Genomic DNA, 6,000 nt, shown 5'->3' with positions numbered 1-6,000 from the left:
TGTCTGTGTGTGTGTCTGTCTGTGTGCATGTGTCTGTCTGTGTGTGTGTGTCTGTGTGTGTGTCTGTGGGTGTGTGTCTGTCTGTGTGTGTGTATCTGTCTCTGTGTGCATCTGTGTGTGTGTGTCTCTGTGTGTGTGTGTCTGTGTGTGTGTCTGTGTGTGTGTCTGTGTGTGTCTGTCTGTCTGTGTGTATCTGTGTGTGTGAGTCTGTCTGTGTGTGTGTATCTGTGTGTGTGTGTGTCTGTCTGTGTGTGTATCTGAGTGTGTGAGTCTGTCTGTGTGTGTGTATCTGTGTGTGTGTGTGTCTGTCTGTGTGTGTGTGTCTGTGTGTGTGTCTGTGTGTGTGTTTCTCTCTGTGAGCGTGTGTCTGTGTGTGCGTGTTCTGTGTGTGTGTGTCTGTGTGTGTGTCTGTGTGTGTCTCTCTGTGAGTGTGTGTCTGTCTGTGTGTGTGTCTGTGTGTGTGTCTGTCTGTGTGCATGTGGCTGTGTGGGTGTGTATCTGTGTGTGTCTGTGTGTGTGTGTCTGTCTCTGTGCATGTGTCTGTTTGGGTGTGTCTGTGCATGTGTCTGTGTGTGTGTGTGTGTGTCTGTGTCTGTGTGTGTCTGTCGGTGTGTGTGTGCCTGTGTGTGTGTCTGGCTGTGTGTGTGTGTCTGTATGTGTGTCTGCCTGTGTGTGCGTCTGTGTGTGTGCGTCTCTGTGCGTGTGTCTGTGTGTGTGTCTGTCTGCATGTGTCTGTGTGTGTGTCTGTGTGTGTATCTGTGTGTGTCTGTGTGTGTGTGTCTGTCTCTGTGCATGTGTCTGTGTGTGTGTCTTTGTGTGTGTCGGTGTGTCTGTGTTTGTGGGTCTGTCTGTGTGTGTCTCTGTGTGTGTGTCTGTTTGTGTGTGTCTGTGTGTGTGTCTGTGTGTGTGTGTCTATCTGTGTGTCTGTGTCTGTGTGTGTGTCTGTCTGTGTGTGTGTCTGTGTGTGTGTCTCTGTGTGTGTGTCTGTTTGTGTGTCTGTGTGTGTGTGTCTGTGTGTGTGTGTGTCTGTCTGTGTGTGTGTCTGTGTGTGTCTCTGTGTGTGTCTGTGTGTGTGTCTGTGTGTGTGTCTGTGTGTGTGTGTGCGTGTGTGTGTCTGTGTGTGTGTCTGTGTGTGTCTGTCTGTGTGTCTGTCTATGTGTGTGTCTGTGTGTGTGTCTTTGTGCGTGTGTCTGTGTATGTGTCTGTGTGCGTGTGTCTGTGTGTGTGTGTCTGTGTGTGTGTCTCTGTGTGTCTGTCGGTGTGTGTGTGTCTGTCTGTGTGTCTGCGTGTGTGTCTGTGTGTGTCTGTGTGTGTGTGTCTGTGTGTGTGTGTCTGTCTGTGTGTGTGTATCTGTCTGTGTGTGTGTCTGTGTGTGTGTCTGTCTCTGTGCATGTGTCTCTGTGTGTGTCTGTCTGTGTGTGTGTGTCTGTCTGTTTGTGTGTCTGTGTGTGTGTCTGTTTGTGTGTCTGTTTGTGTGTGTCTGTCTGTGTGTGTGTCTGTGTGTGTGTCTGTGTGTGTGTGTCTTTGTGTGTCTGTCTGTGTGTGTCTGTGTGTGTCTCTATGTGTCTGTGTGTGTGTATCTGTCTGTGTGTGTGTATCTGTGTGTGTGTCTCTGTCTGGCTGTGTGTATCTGTGTCTGTGTGTGTGTCTGTTTGTGTGTCTGTCTGTGTGTGTAGATCTGTGTGTGTGTGTCTGTGTGTGTGTCTGTGTGTGTGTCTGTCTGTGTGTGTGTCTGTGTGTTAGTCTGTGTGTGTGCATGTGTCTGTGTCTGTGTATGTGTGTGTGCCTGTGTGTGTGTCTGTCTGTGTGTGTGTGTCTGTTTGTGTCTGTGAGTGTGTCTGTTTGTGTCTGTCTGTCTGTGTGTCTGTGTGCATGTGTCTGTGTTTGTGTCTGTGTGTGTGTCTGTGTGTGTGTCTGCGTGTGTGTCTGTGTGTGTTTCTGTCTGTGTGTGTGTGTCTGTCACTGTGTGTGTGTCTGTGTGTGTGTCTGTGTGTGTGTTGTGTGCATGTGTCTGTGTGTGTGTCTGTGTGTGTGTCTGTGTGTGTGTCTGCATGTGTGTGTCTGTGTGTCTGTCTGTGTGTGTGTGTCTGTGTGTGTTTCTCTGTATTTGTGTCTGTGTGTGTCTGTCAGTGTGTGTGTGTGTCTGTGTGTGTGTCTGTCTGTGTATGTCTGTCTGTGTGTGTGTCTGTGTGTGTCTGTCTGTCTGTGTGTGTGTATCTGTCTGTGTGTGTGTCTGTCTGTGTGTGTGTCTGTCTGCGTGTGTGTGTCTGTGTGTCTGTCTGTGTGTGTGTGTCTGTGTGTATGTGTCTGTGTGTGTGTCTGTGTGTGTGTGTCTGTGTGTGTGTCTGTGTGTGTCTGTTGGTGTGTGTGTGTCTGTGTGTGTGTCTGTGCGTGTCTGTCGGTGTGTGTGTGTCTGTGTGTGTGTCTGTGTGTGTGTCTGTGTGTGTGTGTCTGTGTGTGTGTCTGTGTATGTGTGTTTCTGTCTGTGTGTGTGTCTTTGTGCGTGTGTCTGTGTATGTGTCTGTTTGCGTGTGTCTGTGTGTGTGTCTGTGTGTGTGTCTGTGTGCGTGTCTGTCTGTGTGTGTGTCTGTGTGTGTGTCTTTGTGCGTGTGTCTGTGTATGTGTCTGTGTGCGTGTGTCTGTGTGTGTGTCTGTGTCCGTGTGTCTGTGTGTGTCTGTCTGTGTGCGTGTGTCTGTGTGTGTGTCGAGGTGTGTTTTTCTCTCTGTGTGCGTGTGTCTGTGTGTGCTTGTCTGTGTGTGTGTGTCTGTGTGTGTGTCTGTGTGCATGTGTCTGTGCGTGTGTCTGTGTCTGTGTTTCTGTGTGTGTGTCTGTGTCTGTCTGTCTGTCTGTGTGTGTGTATCTCTCTGGGTGTGTGTATCTGTGTCAGTGTGTGTGTCTGTGTGCATGTGTCTGTGTGTGTGTCTGTGTGTGTGTCTGTGTTTGTGTCTGTGTGTGTGTCTGTGTGTGTGCGTCTGTGTGTTTGTGTCTCTGTGTGTGTCTGTGTGTGTGTGTCTGTGTGTGTGTCTGCGTGTGTGTGTCTGTGTGTCTGTCTGTGTGTGTGTGTGTGTGTCTGTGTGTGTGTGTCTTTGTGTCTATCTGTGTGCGTTTGTCTGTGTGTTTGTGTGTGTGTGTGTGTGTGTCTGTGTGCGTGTGTCTGTGTTCGTGTGTCTGTATGTGTGTCTGTGTGTGTCTGTGTCTGTGTGTGTGTCTGTCTGTGTGTGTGTCTCTGTGTGTGTCTTTGTGCGTGTGTCTGTGTATGTGTCTCTTTGCGTATGTCTGTGTGTGTGTCTGTGTGTGTCTCTGTGTGTGTCTGTCTGTGTGTCTGTGTCTGTGTGCGTGTCTGTCTGTGTGTGTGTCTGTGTGTGTGTCTTTGTGCGTGTGTCTGTGTGTGTGTCTGTGTGTGTGTCTCTGTGTTTGTGTCTGTGTGTGTCTGTCAGTGTGTGTGTGTGTCTGTGTGTGTCTCTGTCTGTGTGTGTCTGTCTGTGTGTGTGTCTGTGTGTGTGTCTGTCTGTGTGTGTGTCTGTGTGTGTGTCTGTGTGCGTGTGTCTGTGTGTGTCTGTGTGTGTGTCTGTGAACGTGTGTCTGTGTGTGTCTGTCTGTGTGTGTGTCTGTGTGTGTCTGTGTGTGTGTCTGTCTGTGTGTGTGTGTCTGTGTGTTTGTCTGTGTGTGTCTGTCTGTGTGTCTGTGTCTGTGTGTCTTTCTGTCTGTGTGTGTGTCTGTGTGTGTGTCTGTGTGTGTGTCTGTGTGTGTGTCTGTCTGTGTGCGTGTGTCTGTGTGTGTGTCTCTGTGTGTGTCTCTGTGTTTGTCTCTGTGTGTGTCTGTCGGGGTGTGTGTGTCTGTGTGTGTGTCTGTCTGTGTATGTCTGTGTGTGTGTCTGTGTGTGTCTGTCGGTGAGTCTGTGTCTGTGTGCGTGTCTGTGAGTGTGTCTGTCTCTGTGTGTGTGTCTGTCTGTGTGTGTGACTGTCTGTGTGTGTCTGTGTGTGTGTCTGTGTGTGTGTCTGTCTGTGTGCGTGTCTGTGTGTGTGTCTGTCTGTGTGTGTGTATCTGTGTGTGTGTCTCTGTGTGTGTCTGTCTGTGTGGGTGTGTCTGTCTGTGTGTGTGTCTGTGTGTGTGTCTGTGTGTGTGTCTGTGTGTGTGTATCTGTCTGTGTGTGTGTCTGTGTGTGTGTCTGTCTGTGTGCATGTGTCTGTATGTGTGTCTGTCTGTCTGTGTGTCTGTGTGTGTGTCTGTGTGTGTGTTTGTTTGTCTGTGTGTGTGTCTCTCTGTGTGTGTCTGTGTGTGTCTGTCTGTGTGCATGTGTTTGTGTGTGTGTCTGTCTGTGTGTGTGTGTCGGTTTGTGTCTGTGAGTGTGTCTGTGTGTGTGTTTGTGTGTCTGTGTGTGTGTCTGTCTGTGTGTCTGTGTCTGTGTGTGTGTCTGTGTGTGTGTCTGTGTGTGTGTCTGTGTCTGTGCATGTGTCTGTGTGTGTGTTTGTGTGTCTCTGTGTGCGTATGTCTGTGTGTCTGTGTCTGTGTGCGTGTCTGTGTGTGTGTCTGTCTGTGTGTGTGTATCTGTCTGTGTGTGTGACTGTCTGTGTGTGTCTGTGTGTGTGTCTGTGTGTGTCTCTTTGTGTGTCTTTGTGTGTGTCTGTGTGTGTGTGTCTGTCTGTGTGTGTGTATCTGTGTGTGTGTCTGTCTGTGTGTGTCTGTGTGCGTGTGTCTGTGTGTGTGTGTGTGTCTGTGTATGTGTCTGTGTGTGTGTCTGTGTGTGTCTGTTGGTGTGTGTGTGTCTGTGTGTGTGTCTGTGCGTGTCTGTCGGTGTGTGTGTGTCTGTGTGTGTGTCTGTGTGTGTGTCTGTGTGTGTGTGTCTGTGTGTGTGTCTGTGTATGTGTGTTTCTGTCTGTGTGTGTGTCTTTGTGCGTGTGTCTGTGTATGTTTCTGTTTGCGTGTGTCTGTGTGTGTGTCTGTGTGTGTGTCTGTGTGCGTGTCTGTCTGTGTGTGTGTCTGTGTGTGTGTCTTTTTGCGTGTGTCTGTGTATGTGTCTGTGTGCGTGTGTCTGTGTGTGTCTGTGTCCGTGTGTCTGTGTGTGTCTGTCTGTGTGCGTGTGTCTGTGTGTGTGTCGAGGTGTGTTTTTCTCTCTGTGTGCGTGTGTCTGTGTGTGCGTGTCTGTGTGTGTGTGTGTCTGTGTGTGTGTCTGTGTGCATGTGTCTGTGCGTGTGTCTGTGTGTGTGTTTCTGTGTGTGTGTCTGTGTGTGTCTGTCTGTCTGTGTGTGTGTATCTCTCTGGGTGTGTGTATCTGTGTCAGTGTGTGTGTCTGTGTGCATGTGTCTGTGTGTGTGTCTGTGTGTGTGTCTGTGTTTGTGTCTGTGTGTGTGTCTGTGTGTGTGTCTGTGTGTGTGCGTCTGTGTGTTTGTGTCTCTGTGTGTGTCTGTGTGTGTGTGTCTGTGTGTGTGTCTGCGTGTGTGTGTCTGTGTGTCTGTCTGTGTGTGTGTGTGTGTCTGTGTGTGTGTGTCTTTGTGTCTATCTGTGTGCGTTTGTCTGTGTGTTTGTGTGTGTGTGTGTGTGTGTGTCTGTGTGCGTGTGTCTGTGTTCGTGTGTCTGTGTGTGTGTCTGTGTGTGTCAGTGTCTGTGTGTGTGTCTGTCTGTGTGTGTGTCTCTGTGTGTGTCTTTGTGCGTGTGTCTGTGTATGTGTCTCTTTGCGTATGTCTGTGTGTGTGTCTGTGTGTGTCTCTGTGTGTGTCTGTCTGTGTGTCTGTGTCTGTGTGCGTGTCTGTCTGTGTGTGTGTCTGTGTGTGTGTCTTTGTGCGTGTGTCTGTGTGTGTGTCTGTGTGTGTGTCTGTGTTTGTGTCTGTGTGTGTGTCTGTGTGCGTGTGTCTGTGTGTGTCTGTGTGTGTGTCTGTGTGTGTGTCTGTCTGTGTGTGTGTCTGTGTGTGTGTGTCTGTGTGTGTGTCTGTGTGTGTGTCTGTGTGTGTGTGTCTTTGTGTGTCTGTGTGTGTGTCTATGTGTCTGTGTGTGTGTATCTG

This window comes from Giraffa tippelskirchi, chromosome X (genome assembly GCF_054371585.1).
Source record: "Giraffa tippelskirchi isolate mGirTip1 chromosome X, T2T-mGirTip1v1.2.pri, whole genome shotgun sequence".
NCBI lineage: Eukaryota > Metazoa > Chordata > Mammalia > Artiodactyla > Giraffidae > Giraffa > Giraffa tippelskirchi.
The sequence above is the reverse complement of the archived record's forward strand: the minus strand, read 5'-3'. Positions refer to the sequence as shown.